Source organism: Ixodes scapularis, unplaced genomic scaffold (assembly GCF_016920785.2).
Source record: "Ixodes scapularis isolate PalLabHiFi unplaced genomic scaffold, ASM1692078v2 ptg000890l_1___fragment_3__unscaffolded, whole genome shotgun sequence".
NCBI classification, from domain to species: domain Eukaryota; kingdom Metazoa; phylum Arthropoda; class Arachnida; order Ixodida; family Ixodidae; genus Ixodes; species Ixodes scapularis.
In genome coordinates this window covers 419803-439690 of record NW_024610065.1, presented here as the reverse complement: position 1 = coordinate 439690, position 19888 = coordinate 419803, and positions in this window count along the sequence as shown.

The following is a 19888-nucleotide window of genomic DNA, read 5'->3' as shown; positions in this document are numbered from 1 at the left end:
GCGTCGCCGGACGAGTAGGGGAGGCCGATGGCGGAGGAGGAGAGCGGGCGAGCTGGTCGCCGGGGTCACCGGAGACCACGCCGCTGACGTTAGGCCTAGCTCCACCGTTGATCTTGGCACAGCTTTGGCAGACAAATGAGCTCACCTCACGCTGAAGAAATGTGCGTTCGGTCTCCGGAAAGCATACGCACTTCGTATGCGCGCGAAGTTGGCACTCAGTGCAGCGAAGAAATCTTTGTCGTCCGTAAAAACAGCGAGAGCAAATCAGACATGCATCCTTGCTGGGCGGCATCTCCGCAGCGATAATAATAATAATAATAATAATAATAATAATAATAATAATAATAATAATAATAATAATAATAATAATAATAATAATAATAACAATAATAATAACAATAATATAATAATAATAATAATAATCAATCAATCAATCAATCAATCAATGTTTTTATTCGTGCCCAGGAACAACCTTGCGGTCTTGGTACAGGTGCACTGTGTTAACATGTAAGGCAGAACAGGGCATAAAGCAATAGTACGGACAACACACACAACGGACAAGCCCTAGAAAAATACACTTAAAAATTATAAAAAGTAAACATAAAGTCACAACACACGATAAGCTTAATGGTACTACCGCCACCACCAATTGCTAGAAAGAAAAAAAATGCATTCAAAGTGGGGAATTTCGGCGTAAACGCCGCAAGTTAGTGCATACAGTTCAAATTTAAGTGATGGCCTTTAACGTTTTTACAAACTGCAGCGTGTTATTGTTAAATATGTCGAGTGTTTCAGAAAAAGAAGAATTATAAGTATGCCCAAGTCTGGACACAGGATCGTGGAGGTTGAGTAGACGCCTGTTGCAGAAGGACGCATTTTGCCTTGTTGTTTTTAGAGGAATTTTTAAGAGTACTCTTGACGTCAATACCGTGCAATCAGTGATGGCGTGGACAAGTTTGTATAAAAATAAGATATCGGCAAGTTCTCTCCTACGAAGCAGGGTAGGTAGTGCCACGCTACGCTGAACAGGGACAGGGACATCAGTAGTGGTGGGCACAATGCGCGCTGAGCAACGATGTCTATAGATGGAAAGAAACTTGTTCTGAACCCGTTCTATTTTCGAGGAATTTGTGGCACAAATTCCATTCCATACAACAGAAGCGTATTCAAGCTGTGGTCGACACAATGCACTGTAGAGTATAAGAAATGTGCAGGGGTTAATAAACTCTTTAGTGATGCGGCACGCACTCCCGAGCGTGCGTAGAGCTGCGTTCACGATGTGATCCACATGACTGGAGAAGTGTAAGGTGCTGTCAAACACCACGCCAAGATCTTTGATTCTGTTCATACGTTCCAAAAGGTCTGTCTGAATAACATATGGGAATACAATGTTATGTGTCTTACGAGTGTACGACACGACTTTCGTTTTAGAGCTATTTATCTTCAGGTCATTCTCCCGGCACCATTCTTCAAAATCATCAACATCTCTCTGTAGCAAAAGACAGTCTCGGTCTTCTCGTACCTCCATGAACATCTTAATATCATCTGCGTACTGAAGAAATGAGGAGTGACGAATCACAGTCGAAACATCATTAACAAAAACTGAAAACAGAAGAGGTCCGAGAACGGAGCCCTGAGGCACACCCGTTGTCGCCTCATAAGTAGCAGAAAAATTATTATTCGAGCTAACAAAGCACTTCCGGTCACGCAAATAACTTTCGAGCAATGAAAGCAATGAGTTGTGAATATCTAGCTTTGACAGTTTAGCCAGTAACATCTCATGATTAACAATGTCAAACGCTTTACTCAAGTCAAAGTAAATCACATCAAGCTGGCCTCTGTTAGCGACGGCGTGAGCAGCGGTTGACATAAAACAGGCGAGATTAGTTGTGGTCGAGCGACCCGCCATAAATCCATGTTGGTTAGGGATAAGATAACGCTTGAGATTGAATGACAATATTTTGTGTAGTGCCACTTCGAGGAGCTTCGAAAATGTGCAAAGAAGAGATATAGGTCTGTAGTTCGACACATTTGTTTTTGGACCGGACTTATGCACAGGTACAACAAGTGCCGTTTTCCACATGGCGGGAAAGACCTCATTCTTTATGCAGTTGTTAAAAATCTGTACTAGAACAGGAATAAATATGGCACTGTATGCCTTCAAGAGGACTGACGGAATACCATCATGGCCAGAAGACAGTGATGGTTTCATTTTTTTTACACACTCATGCAGTAGCTCCTCGTCAAAGAGTGCAATACAGGATGCCTTCCCAGAGACAGCTGGCGCGGCAGTAGATGAAGGGGTTGGATGATGCTTAAAAACAGACTGGAAGTGGCGTGCAAAAATTTCACAAACATCTGTCGTCGAGTTTCCCTGTGAGTCCAGCAGGGTGATCTCTCCTCTACCTTTTGTCTGGGACCGAGAGCGAACATACTTCCAGAATTCTTTGGGATTTTTAGTTAGCTGCAACTCGACGGAATCAGTGTACGCCTGACGATCACGTTTAAAAACTTCCTTGCAGAGAGACCTAAAGCGCCCAAATTCTGATTTTAATTCGGGGGTATCGTTCTTTTTAAACTTTCGATGAGCGCGCAATTTCTTATTCATTAAAGTACGTATTAAAGTAATAATAATAATAATAATAATAATAATAATAATAATAATAATAAATTTTATTCACATCATAAACATAATACATCTGCAGGCCCGCAAAAACACTGGTATGCTTGTATGCGGGACCTGGCGTCCAGCTGGCTGCTACACTGAACTCCTCTTATTGTATGCATTACTGGCACACATAAAATAAATACATAAATAAATGAATAAAAATCAGACAAGAAGAAAAGAGACAAAACTCAGTGGACTGCTACAGCAATAAAGCCAAATTACATTTCAAAATTCAAACACCACTCTTTAAATTCATATTTGACTTGTTTCAGTGACTCCATGTTATAATAAGTGTCTGGAAGCCTACTAAAATAAAATGGGACGTAATATGCCCGTGTTTTTTTTCCATAGTTTGTATAAATCTTAGGAATAACAAAACTTTCTTTGCGCCTAAGTGTTCGTTCCTTTTCTAATACGATTTTAAAGTTGATCTTATAATAGTGCTTTACTAAAATAACATAACAGTGTAGTTTCTCTATGGATAACAGATTTAAGACATTCATTTTCCTATCAATTTCCAACTCAGAGTAGGTTGTTCCATAAGTAATATTAATTGCAATTTTATGTAGTATTTGTCAAGTTTTTCTTTTTTATAATTAGAACACACTGCATATAAAGAGATCCCATATCGGAGAATAGACTCACCCAGTGCACCATACACCCTCCTTCGTAATGACAATGTCGCTACGCTTCGCATCCTATACAAATAAACCGAGACAACACGCATTCTTTCGATGAGATATTCTACATGCTCATTCCATAGGAGATGTTGATCGAGATGTAATCCTAAATATTTAGTTGTTGTAACATAATCTAATGCTACACAACTGCAACGTGTGCAGTTCTGTGAATGGAGAAATAAGGGAGTGCTAAGATGTAAATGTTTATACGGACTACGAAAACATATTAGTTTTGTCTTACTGGGATTAACAAAAATATCATTAACAGAAAACCAGCTCATTATTATTTCAATATCTTTCTGAAAAATGGACATTGCACTTTGTTCATCACTGTGCCCTAATATCAAGGCAGTATCGTCTGCATACTGATACAGACGGGATGTACGCGGAAGAGTTCCAATTTGGATTACATAAATATTAAATAAAAGAGGTCCCAGTACCGACCCCTGAGGTACTCCAGAGTTAAGTGATGTTAATCTACTTTTAAACTTGCCAATTTTGACCAACTGGTATCTGTCTGTAATATAGTCTGTCAAGAACGCGTTAAAAGGACCTCTAAAACCTATATTCCTCAGTTTTAGAGCGCAGCTCTTAGGGGCCCGTTCCCGGCTTGAGCGGCGTCGGCGTCGGCGTCGGCGTCGGCGTAACCAAGGTCATCCCAAGGTCACGTGACCCCTCCCAAGGTCATCTCAAGGTCACGTGACCCCACGTGACCCCCTGAAGGTCACGTGACCCCCAAGGTCACGTGGGGTCATCTTGGGATCACGTGACCCCTCTCAAGGTCACGTGACCCCCAAGGTCACGTGACCCCTCTGAGGTGACGTGACCCCCGAGGTCACGTGGTCTCCTCCCCAAGGTCACGTGATCCCTCCCAAGGTCCTCAAGGTCACGTGACCCCAAGGTGACCCCCACGTGACCCCCAGGTCACGTGACCCCTCTGAGGTCACGTGACCCCCAAGGTCACGTGGGGGTCACCTTGGGGGTCACGTGACCTTGAGGTGACCCCCATGTGACACCCAAGGTCACGTGACCCCCCTCCCCGAAGTCACGTGACACCCCCCCCCCCCCCGAGGTCACGTGACCCCCCGGAGCATATTAAAGAATTAGGAGAGGAGGAGGAGAAGGAGGAGGGGTCTACCCTCCCCTCAGTACCCTTCACTCCTCCTCCTCAAGAGCTGCGCTCCAATTAGACGTTACAGGGATTTGTAAACGGCTTTCACTTTTTATTAATAGTCGCTTATGATCAATAGTTTCGAAAGCTTTAGTTAAATCTAAGATTAGGGCTAAAACAAATTGATTCCTATCAAGACTGTAGTTTACATAATCTAAAAGTTCTTCCAGCAAAAGTTCAGTGCTTCTATTTTTACGGAATCCGTACTAAGACTCATTTATTAAACAGAACTTCTCGCAATACGATGTCATTGTGTTAAAGACAAATTTTTCCATAATTTGCGCTATGATTGGCAATGTTGAAATGGGTCTATAATTCATAATTTCTTTTTTACTGCCATTTTTATGTAATGGTCTAACAACAGCTGTTTTTAATTCAATAGGAACTTTCCCTGATGAGAGTGACTCGTTTACTATTTTCATTATAACGTCTTTTAATACCTCAAAATTATTCTGAATGTCCCTTAATCGAATGGAGTCATTCCCCGTAGGTTTTGACGCTTTCATGTTGTTTATTATGCATCTAAAATCTACCTCTGTCATCTGAGGCAAATAAGCTGAGTGCACGCTATTCTCGTAGCTATTTGATTCTTCTTGATTTTGTATCAATTTTTTCAGATCCACAATTCTCTTAACAAAAGAGCCGTTAAATTGGTTACATAAAGAACTGATATTGTTACTGCCAAAAGCTTTTTTTAATTGTTTCATCTATATTTTGTTTCCCTTTACTTCCCGTAATTTCCTTAATCCAATCCCAAGTTTTCTTCGGATTTCCCTCGCATTGTTGAAATTTAGATGTATAATGATATTTATTTGCCAGTCTTATTTAGGCCGTTACCTTATTACGTAGTTTTTTAAACTCTCCTTTAATTATAGGATCATGTGGTCTTGCTTTGCAAATGTTCCACAACCTATCTTTTTCACGGAATGGTGTCAATATTTCGTCGGCTATTCAGGCATTTTGTGGATCTCTTTGTCTTATTTTTACAGTTTTCCAACACTTTTCGTATATCGACCTCAAATTATTCGCAAGCATCTGGTAAGTAGTAATGTGATCAAAATCAAAGAGGGAGGCCCAGTTATATTCTCGTATTATTTTGTCAATCTTATTATTATCAAGAATGCGCCTGTATACTACACTATCGGTTTCCTCAGTACTCACCCCTATTATCGAAAGAGCTATAAAATAATGATCACCAACTTTTTGTCTAATTATACCAGAAAGCATTTTAAGATAACCTTCTCTAACAATAATATGGTCAATACACGACTTTGTTACCAGGGAAGAATTCTTCCCTAGTATAATCTATAATTATATTTTCTAATCCAAAACCTGCTAGTAAATTCAGATAATCAGATACACCGTACTTAGCAGCATTCATTACATCTATGTTCAGATCGCCAGCAACAACCAAGTATTTGTTGTTATTGAATTGTTTATAGATTTCAGTTAATTCATCGAGAAATCAAAGTATGTTTGCACTGGGCGGTCTATATACTGCACGGATTACAAAAGATAACTCCCGATTTGACACACGAAGTACCAAAACCTCCGCGTGGTTAAAAGAAACTGCCAGTTGATCGGACATCCAGGAACCTTTTATAAAGACTAATATACCACCACCTCTTCTTCCTTCCCTGCACTCTGAAAACAATTGAAACCCGGTCAAATTGAACGAACTTACCATTTTTGAGTCAATATTTACTTCTGTTAAAATTAATATATCCAACCCTGCTAGTCTATTTTGTAAATATACATTTAATTGGTCCCAATGCTTTTGTATGCTTCTAACATTTATGTGCAACAGGTTAAGTTCCATCCTTCCACCGTCTATATCTGCCAACCTGCTCTGGGTACTAAGGTCCCAGTCATAAAATGATGAATATGAATTCGCCATTTTTAACGTAATTTAGACAAGTCATGTTCATTTTCTACACGGACCACGGCCGAGCCTTCTTTTTCCCGGACAAAAGTTTTTCCATTACTAACCCATACAAACTTGTGTTCTTTCTCTTTTGCATAATGCCTAGTTTTCCACTACAGTTGTCTTAGATACTTCGTCAGATTTTCATTAATGAACACCTGTTCATTTTTAAGCCCTCTTCTTTTAGAGAGCCAGTAGTCCCTAACCGCCTTGTCTTTGAAACGAACAATGATGGGTGTTATTTTACCCTCTTTTTGGCCCAATCTGTGGACCGCTTCTATGCTTTCAGGTGCCGGACACGACAGCTGCAGTTTACCAGATAAGTGTTGGATAACTTCCAAAAGATTTTCGTTGTCTTTTTTAGTGATACCATGCATTTCCACATTTTTCCTTCTGGAGTATTGTTCAACAGCATCTATGACGGTCTTGAGCTCCTTGATCTCCGTGTCTTTTTTTGTTACTTGTCTTTCAAGTTCTGCGGATTTTTTTCTTTAGCTCTTTTAACTCTCTTTTCTGCACGGTAACTTTCTCCAAAAGGTCATGATAGTCCTTTTTCATTATTTCTAAGGAATGCTCTATTCCTTGCACTGTTTTTTCTTGGTTAGTTAACTTCACTATTATTGCGTCATGTTTTCCTGCCTGCTCCTCCATTGACTTCTCGAAATTATTCATTCGATCTAGCATTTGTGTCAGCTTAGTACTCATATCCAGAATATGCATCATCAAAATTGCTACATTTGGTTCTCCCGAGCTTTCGCTTGTGCTATATTGACCAATACCCTGAGAGTACGTAGCCGAAAGTACTGCCAGCTGACATTTGCGGGATTTGCAAGTTACGCATAGCCAGATGTTCCGTTCTTCGCTAGACCATGTTTTAAGTACAGTCTTTGTAACCCCCGCGCATTTCCCCACATGGTAACTCGTCCCGCACTGAGCAAGCTTCAAGCTCTGGCTATCGTCTGGAATCGACTTCAAACAGGTAACGCAATGAACAGTCGACATTTCGGGTAATGAGGCAGTCCAGCGAGGCGTGAAACAAACTAAAACGAAACAAATCAAGCAAATTTTTACCTAGAAAATGCAGAAGAATCGCCCTTAGACTTGTCGTTAGCACCACGCTGGGCTGCACCACACCGTCTTCTGCCGCTGGCTTTTGAAGACCAGTTTGAAAAACACAGCAACAAGAGAACCGTCACATGCTCCAATCAGCCACCTAGCAGCTTATCGACGGCGGATTGTCCCATAGAGCGATAATAGCTTCACCGTGCGATGAACAGACTTCCGTAGCCCCTTGAAGGTCGATAACTTATATCGATGAGGAGCGCAGAAAGGGGGTGTCGCCTTGCCTCGGTCGTTCTCGTCACCGGTGATGAGCAAATTATAAAGCTCTCTATGCCATTAAATGCCTGTAGCCTCAAAGCTTTCGATGCCACGTAATGCCTGCGTCGTCCCGTTGTATTCATGCAGCGTTCATCCCGGGTGCTAGAAAATGCAAAAGAATCGCCGTTAGACGTGTCGTTAGCACCCCGCTGGACTGCACACAGAGCGCGCCCTCCAAGCACGCGCCTCCCACTACTCAACGAGATTCAGGCGTCATTACCTCCATGCTGCTTAGCGACGACATCGGCGCCAGTACCAGGGGCATCCGTGAGGTTATCCATGACATCGTCCGGAAGTGCTTCAAAAGTTGCTGCCTGCGGCCAGTCCCCTGGCATCCCTCTCCATCGCTGAGGCTTTTCGCGAAGAAATTGAGCGGTCGCTCCGACCAGAGGTTCCCGTCACCATGGTGGCGCAAAGGGAGCCGACGCTGAACTACGCCGCCGCGACCCGACGACCGCCGCCTGCTCCCTGTTAAAACCAGGCGCCATCTCGAGGGGACAATCCAACGCCGCAGTAACCTCGACGCCAAAAGCAAGTCCAGCACGTCCGCCCAGAGCGACCCTTGCCGAGAAAAACCGACGTGTGGCGTACGGCCGACCGACGCCCGCTTTGTTACCATTGCTTGGAAGCCGATTACGTTACGGAAGATGCCCCTACCACCCCAGCTGGGTCCGTGAGGGTTTGCGCACAGTGACCTTGGACCATGCTATGGGGAGAGACCTCGGGACATCGACAACTACCTACGCCGCTTGACATCTCTTGATCTGTCTCCTCGCCGAATATATCGCTCGCCTTCACCGCGAAGCCCTGCATCGCCTTTTCTTAGGTCCTGCCGTGAAAGCCTGCAGCTATGCCTCGCCGTGGAAGCTAATCGCGGCAACCTCTTGAGATGGAGTTGCCAAAGACGTCCGGCGGTAAGATCATCAATGAACGTCGGAGGGTCCTTACTCTAGGGACCCTCCGACGCATCGAAACGACGATTCTGTAACGGTGCCTAACAAACTCACCGTTGCTATCGACGGCTATGACGCGTCGGCGCTCGTGGACACCGGAACAGGTTACACAGTTTCAGAGGGAAGCTCTCTCGTGGCCTTGAAAGTCACGATACCGTGGGTCGGCAGGCAGTTACGCACCGCCGGACGACACCTCATCACTCCTATTGGAAGGTGCACCGCTAGCGTCGAAATTTATGAAAACCTGTCCAGTCAAGTTCGGATCGTCCTTCAGGACTGTGCGAGAGACGTATTTCTTGGAGTGGATTTCTCGTGTAAGTACGGTACCGTAATTGACCTTGCGGGAAACAAGTTGAAGCTGCGAAAGCCCGTCCTACGTTCGGGGGATGCAAAACGAGGTCAGCCGCCGTCTGAGTCATTGCTGACCACGTGAACGGGGTGCCACGGTAGAGTGTTCTTGTGTCCGTCGTGACCGATGCTGTCGACTGCGGAAAACTGTTGCTGGAAGGAGACGTCCAACTGCTTCTAGGCAGAAGAATAGGCGTTGCAAGGGGCGCAACAGAGCTGCAGGATGAACCCACTGTAGTCCTCGTGTCGTACCTCGGACATGAGGCACAGCACCTCACGAAATGTGCCGTTGTAGAACACGTCGACAATGTCCGGAACGTCGCCGAAATCGAAACGGTCTCCAATGAGCCCTCGCCATCTCATCCGTACAGCATACCGCGCCGCAGCAAGACGTTAATCTCAAGCTCAGTGTCACGGAACGACGATAGCTCAGAGACCTTCTTGCCAAATTGAGCGACTGCTCTGCGATTCAGTCGAAAGTGCGCCAAACATTTGCGAAACATAGCAGTGTTACAAACAACAATGCGCTTCTTGTGCATCGGCCACTGTACCGGGTCTCCCCAATTGAAAGAAAGGCCATTCATGAAGAAGTACAAGAGACGCTCAACGAGGACATCATGCAGTCTTAAGGGAGTCCGTGGGCCTCACCACTCGTAGTCGTGAAAATGAAGGACGGAACGCTTAGATTCTGCGTAGAATACAGGCAACTCAACGCGGTGACGAAGAAGGACGTTTATCCGCTCCGCCACATCGACGACACACTTGACCGGCTGCGCCACTCCTGATACTTCTTGTCGATGAACCTGAAGAGCGGCTACTGGCAGATCGGAGTCGACGAACGGCACCGAGAGAAGACTGCCTTCATCATACCCGATGGACTCTGCGAGTTCAAAGTGATGCCTTTCGGACTGTGCACGGCGCCAGCAACCTTTCAACGTGTCATGGACATCGTACTGGCAGACCTCAAAGGCGAGAGTTCTCTCTTTTACCTCGTCGACGTCGCGGTATTCCCGGTTCACCTCCACGAGCCCTTCCGGCGCCTTCGAGCCGTTCTTCAAAAAATCAGGACCGCCGGACTCACCCTCAACCCGACGAAGTGCCGGTTTGTCTACGGCGCACTGAAGTTTCTAGGCCAGGTTATGAGCAACATAGGTGTTTTTCCTTACCCTGAGAAGACTCGCGCCGCAGTGGCATCTCCACTTCCCAACAACGAGAAGGCCGTCCAAAGATTCCTGGGACTTTGCGCGTTCTACCGGCGGTGCGTTCGTGATTTGGCCAAGCTTTGTTCACCACTCACGCACCTCAGAAGAGACGGCGTGAACTTCGAATGGGGAGAAGAGCAACAACGGGCATTTGACAAGGTAAAGAAACGAGTGCAGTAGCCAGCGATTCTTGGCCACTTCGTCCAATCGGTCACAGCAAAAGTCCCCATGGACGCCAGAAAATACAGGACTCAGCGCAGTCCTGGTTCAACGACAACACTATTGGAAAAACGTACAAGAAACATACCTGCTGCTTGTACAGTTCTGAAATGACACCAAAATAATTTCTTTGTATTATCGATGCAGCTAGTTTGGTTTGGCGTTCTGCATAACTGGAGATACCGGCACCGCTATGGCTCCGCGTCTGTCTATATTGGCAGCCAGTTTGCTTGCCTATATGATTCGGTGCAGCTGGTATGATTTTGCGTCCGACGACCGTAGGCGACCGCCATCTTTCCAAAACAACGCTTATACCTCAGGACCACCGGTATCACCAAATCATACATGCAGAAGGGCGACCGCAATTTTCCAACAAATGTCCATCATCTACCACCGGTATTGTTACATATACCATACATGTGAAACGGAAAATAGACCGACATTGAGCTTACACAAAGTTATCGGTCAAGTCTTCACGGCGACGTCTTGGGGCGTCTGTCTCGAATAATGTGCTCTACAAGTATTCGACAGCCGCACCAGCCGTACCGCATAGCAAAGCCAACCTGCACGGCAACAAAGCGATCGTGACACCAAGCCGAGGATACCGTGTCACCGGTCGACAGCGGCAAATGGCCCGTTGCTCATGCCGTGACTCGTAGACGGCCAGCTCGGTGTCTTTTCGTGGTTACTCTCGTCGCAACCAGCTGGAACCCCACGATTGCGCAACCGAAACCGGCGTCGGCTAAAAGCGAAACGTAAAGCAGCCGCCCAGTGACTTCCGCTTCCGCTGCTCGGCTTCCCCGCTTCCCCAGCTTCTCGTCGTCGCGGAGATGGCGGAGACATAGCGGCGTGGAGGACGTCAGCTCGTTCGTTGTACGAGACAGATGTTTGGCGGTCCGTTTCTACTGCGACTGTGGCTCTCAACTCGACGGCGCCTCTCATGGTTCACCCAGGTGTGGTCAGCGTGGGTCAGCGCAGCGCGGCCAGCTCGCCTCGTCCGATCGCCGGACCGTCGATGACTTCGAAGTTCGGCCGGTAGGTAAGCGAATCAGTAAGCGAATCTCGACCCCTTTTTTGTTTCTATCTTGAATTAAGTTAGGTGCGCCTCAGTCTAAGCATGCATGCTAAGTGTTCGTGGCAATTTTGAGCTAGAATCATTGTGCTTCATCACGGTTTGTCATTTACCGAAAATCTAAATCGAGCCGATGAACGAGGAGCCATGCTTGAAAACGATGTATGTACATGTTAACTTATACCTGGGCGGCTTAAAAAAAAAGAAGACGACAAGACTGGTTACGGCTGAATGCGAGGCTGGTCCCAATGCAATGGTAAGCACTTAGAGCACCTTTCTGAACGGCATGTAGGCAATATAGCGATCAACGAGACGTGCGCAGTGTTGCCAACCGTAGGGTAATTACCCTACTTGCAGGGTATTTTAGGCATTTTTGGTGCATTGTAGGGTTGTAGGGCCGTCCGGCCATTTCCCCATCAAAAGTGGGGTATTTTCAGACGTTGCGTCTTCAATGGTAAGAATAATGAAACCAACAAAAACACAGTGAAAAAGGGCTGCCATGCAAGCTTTGCACAGCTCTGCAACCCGTGTGCTGCTGCAGCTCGACATTATGCAAAATAAAATATCCAAGTTGCAAGACGTGCTAACAGCGAGCGCCACACACCAAGTTGGATAGTATTCGGAAGCTGGAGCAAGTGGGAGAGGTGGGAGGGGTGGGAGTGGCGCAGAGGGAGTTTGGAGCCAAAAGAGGTATCTTCTCAGAGGACATGTTCGCGACAATTTTTTTTCTGACGACTCTGTTTCATCCGGCGGTCCTTGTTACACCTGCGAAACCCGTGGCGCCGCGGGCCAAACCACCCCACCAGACCCGGCGGCCACCTGTTCAACTGGGCTTTTCTAGGCGCTGCCGTAAACTGCGCATGCTGCAAATAAAGATAGCTGGATCTACTACTTGGATTATCTTCCTTTTGGAATGAGACGCCTTGTCTGTCACAACGAGTGCTGGTTCCACGTTGCCCAGTTTTTAATTTGACGACAAATCGGCTAAACATGTTTGTTGGGGATGTCTGTGCGCTCGCTACATCACTGTTGAGCTGATGCTAATACAGCGCACATGCAGATATGGTCTTCTAGAGTAACGCACGTATGTGGGTGCATGCGTGCCCTGTAGCTTTGTACTGTATTAATGTTACCCTGTATCAATGTTACCCTGTATCATCATAATCCATGCAACAGTATTATTTGAACAAAGATTTGCCTCTTAGGGTAAAATGTAGGGTAATAATTAAAATTCGTCGGGTAATTTAGGGTCTTCTGGACGCTGGCGTGGGGTATTTTTGAAAAATAGGATGGCAACACTGGGCGATTTACTGCGACAAGCTACGAGTGCCGGCGACGAGCGACGAAGATTTCTCACTGTCGCTGCTAGCGTCGCTCGGTTTTGGGGTTTCTAGAAAACATCGCTCATCGCCTTGGTCGCTTGCACCAATCGCCTTCATAAGGTGTGTCTCGTCGCGCGGCTGACTACCGTATTTACTCGAACATAGGTCGACCCTTATTTATTAGACCACCGAGAATAAAAAATAAAAAAAAAGTGAAAGCCGTTTACAACTCCCTGTAACGCCGAATTGGAGCGCAGCTCTTGAGGAGGAGGAGTGAAGGGTACTGAGGGGAGGGTAGACCCCTCCTCCTTCCCCTCCTCCTCCCCTCATTCTTTAATATGCTCCGGGGGGGGGGTCACGTGACCTCGGGGGGGGTGTCACGTGACTTCGGGGAGGGGGGTCACCTGACCTCGGGGAGGCGTGACCTGGGGGCCACGTGACCTTGGGTGTCACGTGGGGGTCACCTCAAGGTCACGTGACCTGGAGGGGTCACGTCACCTCGGGGGTCACGTGACCTTGGGGAAGAGGCCACGTGACCTCGGGGGTCACGTGACCTGAGGGGTCACGTCACCTGGTGGGTCACGGGGGGTTACCTTGGGGTCACGTGACCTTGGGAGGGGTCACGTAACCTGGAGGGGTCACGTGACCTCGGGGGTCACGTGACCTTGGGGGAGACCACGTGACCTCAGAGGGGTCACGTGACCTTAAGGGTCACGTGACCTTCAAAGGGTCACGTGGGGTCATCTTGGGGTCACGTGACCTTGAGATGACCTTGGGAGGGGTCACGTGACCTGGAGGGGTCACGTGACCTTGGGGGTCACGTGACCATGGGATGACCTTGGTTACGCCAACGGCGACGCCGACGCCGCTCAAGCCGGGAACGGGCCCCTAAGAGCTGCGCTCTAAAAAATTCAAATATAGGTCCACCTTTTTCAATTTTTAAGAACAGGGGAAAGTTTGAGCAAAAGAAAGAGACAAACCTTATTTACAGCACTTAGCTAAATCACGACGCGATGCCAAAAACGTAATCACCGCAAGAATTTCTGGACATTTCATCGTCGTCCAGAGCTTCGTCAGCTTGGTAGACATCCACTGACACCGTTGAAAAATGACGGCAAGAAGTAACGAAAGAAGGTGGAGACGGGCGAAGTGACGAAAGACAAAATACAAAGACGCAAGCGGCGCGGCGAGTCTAGTCGCCATGAGCAACACGCGAGCTTAGCCGCCTCAAGCGACAAACAAAAGTAACCTCCGTTTTTTTCGCGTTTGCGAGGATGGCGGGCAAAGTGCATGGCGCATCGCGTTCCTCTCCCTACGCGTCCCCGTTGCCCAGCGAGGGGAAAGCCAGTTGCTAGAGGCGCGATGGCGAAACCCGACGCCCGAGGGGTGCACGCGAGAGCGGCAGCGGCCACCGCGGGCGGGCCGTCGGATGCTGCTGTTTCGGTTGTTTTCGTGCACCAAAAGCTTTTTGAAACAAGAAGCGGCGCGGCTCTACGACAACGCCGGCTCGGTGACTCGTTAGCTCCATGCCCCCAGTAGGGTCGCAAAATTTGGTCGCGAATATAGGTCGAAATTCTTTGGTCACGATTTCAGAAAAAGAAGGTCGACTTATATTTGAACAAATACGGTAACTTTTCATTTTTATTTTGAGTTACGTCGGAGGTAACTGGAATGCTTGACAGTTACGTTGGGCGTTACTGTAATTTTTATTTCGGGTTCCTTGGGACGTAACGTTAGGCACTGCATTACACTTAAGCAAAACTGGGGCTGCTGGTTCATCATACACTCTAAAAAAAAAAGGTGTCAGGGGAGAGTAAGTGCCCTAACTTACTCTCCTTTAACTCTATCTGCATGAAAGTTACTCTTTCCCGACCGCTTCTTTCGATGATACTCTCCCTTAACCCTCCCTCGACCTAGAGAGTAACTGTAACGAGAGTTAGTTTCTCCTCGGGATATCACGGGCTGTCGATAGATGGCGCCGCTATGGGTTCGGCGCAAGTTCGACGCTGTTCGGCGCAGGTATTTTTTTTCGTTTTCTCGGGGAAACCTTTTTTTCCTATCCGCTTTTCTTTTTTTCTTTTTTTTTATCTTCTTCCTTTTTTTTTTGGTGGGGGGGGGAGATGGGGCAAGGATGTTTTAATAAATGAGTTGGTACAGCCTGCCTTGACCGGTTTATATTTCAGTATTTATTAACTTAATTATTACCTGCGGCAGGAAGATCATTGGAGCGGGGGAGACTCCTTTATCCAAGCAATAGGAAATTAATGTTTTTGCTAGACAGATATATTAAACAATAAACATATAGATCAGTGTGTAAACGGGTGTATGAGCGGATGCTGACGCGCGTGTGCGATTATGTTTCGTTACATAAGTGCCTAGGGTTGTTATGTAGCCCAGAGATGTTTTTGGGGCATTGTTATATTTTTGGGGGGTCGTTTCAAGTTACTGCTGAGCCCGACCTCACTGATCGTAGGAACAGGTATATGTATAAAAAAAGTATTTTTTCCACAGTCGCATTAAAAGCAAGCAAAGAGGAAAACCTCCCTCCGTGACGGAAGAGGTCGGCTTCGCGCGGTCTATTGCATACGCCACGTAACGACCATTTTATAAAGCGTCGCCCTAAACACGGCGTTCGTTTCGAAGCCATGTATAGGTTCAAAAAACCTATACATGGCGGCAAGCCAGGTTTATGGTACGTGACACTAGGGGCTCCCTTATTTTCACCGCCGTGGAGAAAATAAACGACGGAGCCAGAGCGTTTGGAAAAGTTGTTAGCGATGATTTCCAAACTTGTTATGCGGTCTTTGTTTTGAGTTATTAAATAAACTTGGCTTGACTACTACCTTTTTTTTCAATATTTACATTTTACTTTCCGAAGCGCGGGAGTCGATCAGTCTTTTACTCTGTTCAAGAAAAGCTCTGGGGGGTTAGACCTTTAACTCTGCACAGTTTGCTACATCCTTTAACTGTTTTAACCTCGCTATCCGAAGCTCCCTTGACAGGAAGGTTTTCGATGTAAGGGAACATTCAAGATCGCTGCTCTTTTCCGCTGTTCATCAAACAGTTCCTAATGTACAGCGGAAGCACCGTGTAGCATTCCGGATATCGATATTTGTGGTACGGATCTCACTGGCTTTAAATATAGATACATTAGTGTGTATTACAGAAGTCTTATTTCGCTGTCCAACAGAGCCACATTTAAACTGCCATTGACGGGTTCACCTTACGTTCAGTTGATTCTACACAGCAAGCGATAGCTCAATTATTTTGGGAAGAACGTAGACTGCTCTATGTCGCCCTACGATATGTTAAAAAGTATGCTAAGCTTCTTATGTTCAATGTCCCCGAGGTACGAAACACGGACGACAGAAGCTCAGTTAAAATGAATGAGCGAAATTGTCTGTATGTTCTGTAACTAGCGGTAGCTTCCTCCATCTAGCATGGCCTTTGAAAAAGCCTGTGTCTAGAGTGCCGTGGTACTCTTGCCAAGCGTTCAAGTGCCCACGTCCGATGGCACTCTAAGCACGCATTGGAGTGCAATCCGAAGGCCCTAAATGGGCTGTACAGAAGACGTGGGTCAGCGCGTCCCGAGAAGCATAGCCTGCCGCATCCGTAAGCTAAAGAAATCCGATTTACAAAAAAATTTTCACCATCGAAGTGCTTCGGAAGTGAGGGAAGTGTCGCAAGCGGAAATTTAGAGGACCCAGAGGAAATTAGAGAGTAAATAAATTTAGAGGAATTTAGAAGATAAATAAATCTGTCTTTTAGAGACAGCCAAATTTACTTATAAGCTTGGTCTTGGTACCAATCCCGCCAGCTGAAAGTCATGATGTGGAAAGATTGTGAACTTTAATTTGGTCTCCTGTGTTTGTTAGTTACCAAATCGACAACAAACCAGCACCGACCAACCAGCTCTTTTACGACGCAAATAGTTTCACGAAAAAACTTCAAAGAAAAAAACTTCGAAAAAACAAATAAATAAACACAAAAAAGATGGTGTGGAATGGGCATGCTGCGGACACTAAAGTTCGTTCATATTTGTTCCCTTTTTTTTTTGTATGGAGCATTAGTGCAAGCTGGGTGCAAGGTGCGCAAGGAACGAGCGAGGCGCCCGTTGAGTCCGGATTCCCTGGATTACCGCCTTCGGACGCACACGCTGTCCTCAGTTGCCACACAAAGCCTTTAGTCATGGATCGGGGACTTTATCCCCCGTAAGCAGACAGCGCGGTGGAAACTACGTGCTTGTTAGACCGTTTGACTGTCAGTCTCGCACCACGTGATCACCCCTTCTCCGCATACACACGCGAGGCGAGCGAAATCAAGCGATAGGAGTCAGGCCACTGAATGGTTGGCTAACGCTTAGCTTCACCGCATTGTCAACTTAGAGATGAACGAAATAAGAGCTCACCTCTACAATCAATTTCCGGCCTGTTATCGCCTGACATCACTTTCTACGCGCGAAACCTCCAACCTTGAAAGCAACAAGATCGTTTTGCCCACGATCAAGCTTCCCGGAACTTTAGAACGGATGCCTTGCGAACGATGGGGCCTAGGAAGAATAGCGCTGCCATAATATATATATATATATTTTTTTTAATTTTGTTTTTGATTTCACGAACGGTTTCGGAATATATGACCGAATACCGTTTTGGCATCTCCACAGAACTAAGATTTAGTGACACTATGAATGTTAACCATTTTGTTCTTAGCCCCAGACTGAGGCAGGAAAAGAGGAAAGATTCAAAGTAGAAGAAAAATGAACAGTCGAGGACACGTCCTCGACTGTTCATTTTTCTTCTACTTTGAAACTTTCCTCTTTTCCTGCCTCAGTCTCGGGCTAAGAACAAAATGGTTAACATCCACCAGCTCGCCTGCGCATTCACTACATTATCATTTATTACTATGAATGTGTCATTGATAGTAGGTATTCCATGCGCAATTATGCATAAATATATAGGACAACGATAATTTATTTGTTATGTTTGTGAACACGGAAAATACATAAATGAATTAATTAATATATTTATAAAAGTATCTGTTTCACATTTTTTCTCAAGAAGGTCTTTCTCGCGCGCTTCATGGGTAACGACACAATCATTTAAGTACTAACGTGTGCACTTATATGGCAGAATTTTTTTTTTATTTTTATACAAAAGAACCTTACGTTAATTTACCTTAATTACTTTTCTCGATTAAATTTTCCCTATAATAAGGGACGTGCTTAAATGCATATATGCTTCTGTGCAACCCTGCTGTCATTGCTGCCAAGAAAAGCAAACATATTTTTGATAGGACAGGTCAGGACTGCTTATATTGCACCCGTGCCAAAATCACCGGTGCATTTCCAATGAGAGGGGCTGCCATCCCGTGCTCGCCTGACGTATAAATGATCAGTGACTCGTCATTCGTAATCTATAGATAGTATTTCGGATGAAAACATTATTTCAAAGCAAATGAGGGCGAAATTACAGTCGATGTGCCAGAGTGAATCGTTAATTAAACAAGAGTCCCACCTACACCAAATCTATGACGTCGCGCTTAGGCGGTGGTGCAGCCTGTTGAACGGAGCATGGCCGAACGCTTCACACTTCGGAAAATGGGTACATGCAGCGCGTCGTGCGCGGAGCTCTTGTGTGCGAACGCGTGCTTGTTTACACGCAATGAGTTGGTTTACACTCGATTCAAAGGTCAAACTGTTCGTGAGAGATTATTCGGCGTGAAGTCGGTCTGCCTTTCAAGATTTGCGACACTGGTTCACGCTGTACATGAGACACGCGTAGCTAGTGCAGCACGACCGCTAACCTGAGGTCATTAACGTGTATCACGCGCTATACTTAGTTTCACCTCCGAATGAACCTCAGATGCTGTTTCAGTGCTTGTGCATCCGCGAGCGCTCGTGTGCCCGCCGAGGCGTCATCCAAAACAATTAGCTCGCGCTTTTAGCACGTGTGACCAACAATGGTCCATGCTGAGTTGAGACTAAGTATTCCTGGTGTTCATAGCACGTTCTGCAGAATGAGCTTGCGCTCCTCGTGCTCCTAGCTCCAACCAGTCAGCGACTCGCGCGGGCTAGCGCGAAATCCTCCCTTTGAAACAGAAATTTCTAGCGCAAGCGGTCATTCCGCGAAAACACCTCTGAAGGCTGCACTTTCGTGCCGATAGCCTTCGCTGTTCAAGGACAAGCCTCGGGCACGTGCAGCATTCGCGCGGAAATATATTTTGGTGTTGTAGTAGTATTTTGAAGTGCAGGAGAAAAGCTGGAAGCCACCCGCATCTATTTCACGAGCAGAGTGCTCGCGAAAGTAGCGTAAGTACTTTTAACGTAAGCTACCACTTTTAGAAACAGATTGTAATTGTTTGAATAATCTTCTATTTGTTCTTTTTTCCCAAAAAATTGATTCGTGATTGGAGTGATCTCCGAGAATACCGGTCACCAATGATACCTGTATAGTGCCATATTGGCGTAACATTTGAGTGCTGTGCTCTTGATGCATCGTGTTCCTTTTTATTATTCCTGTTTTTTTTTTGTTTTTTTTTTTGCAATTTCACAACTGGACTTTTATGTAGTCGGACGCTGTGTTTCTCTATCTGTGACAATTTGATAGTTTATGTACGAAATTAATCCCTAAAAGAATGCCCTCTGCTCACTGTAGGCATTTTATAAATAAATAGAACAAATAAATATTCGCGGGAAGGGTGCGCTAATAACTGAATGAATAATTTTCGATTAGTCTTTCAAAGGTTGGTATTTTACGGCAGTTAATCATTCAAATATTAAGCTGAGATCTGTTTTTGTAGTGAAGGCAAGTGGAACCGTTCGCGGGTTTTAGAGATTCGAAGAGCTATCGCTGTAAAATGGTAAACACTCTCCAATGTACTTTTTTTTTTTTTTGTTCGGACATGTTGGTTTGAATATATTTACTGTGGCGGATGCTTTCAACGCGTGAGC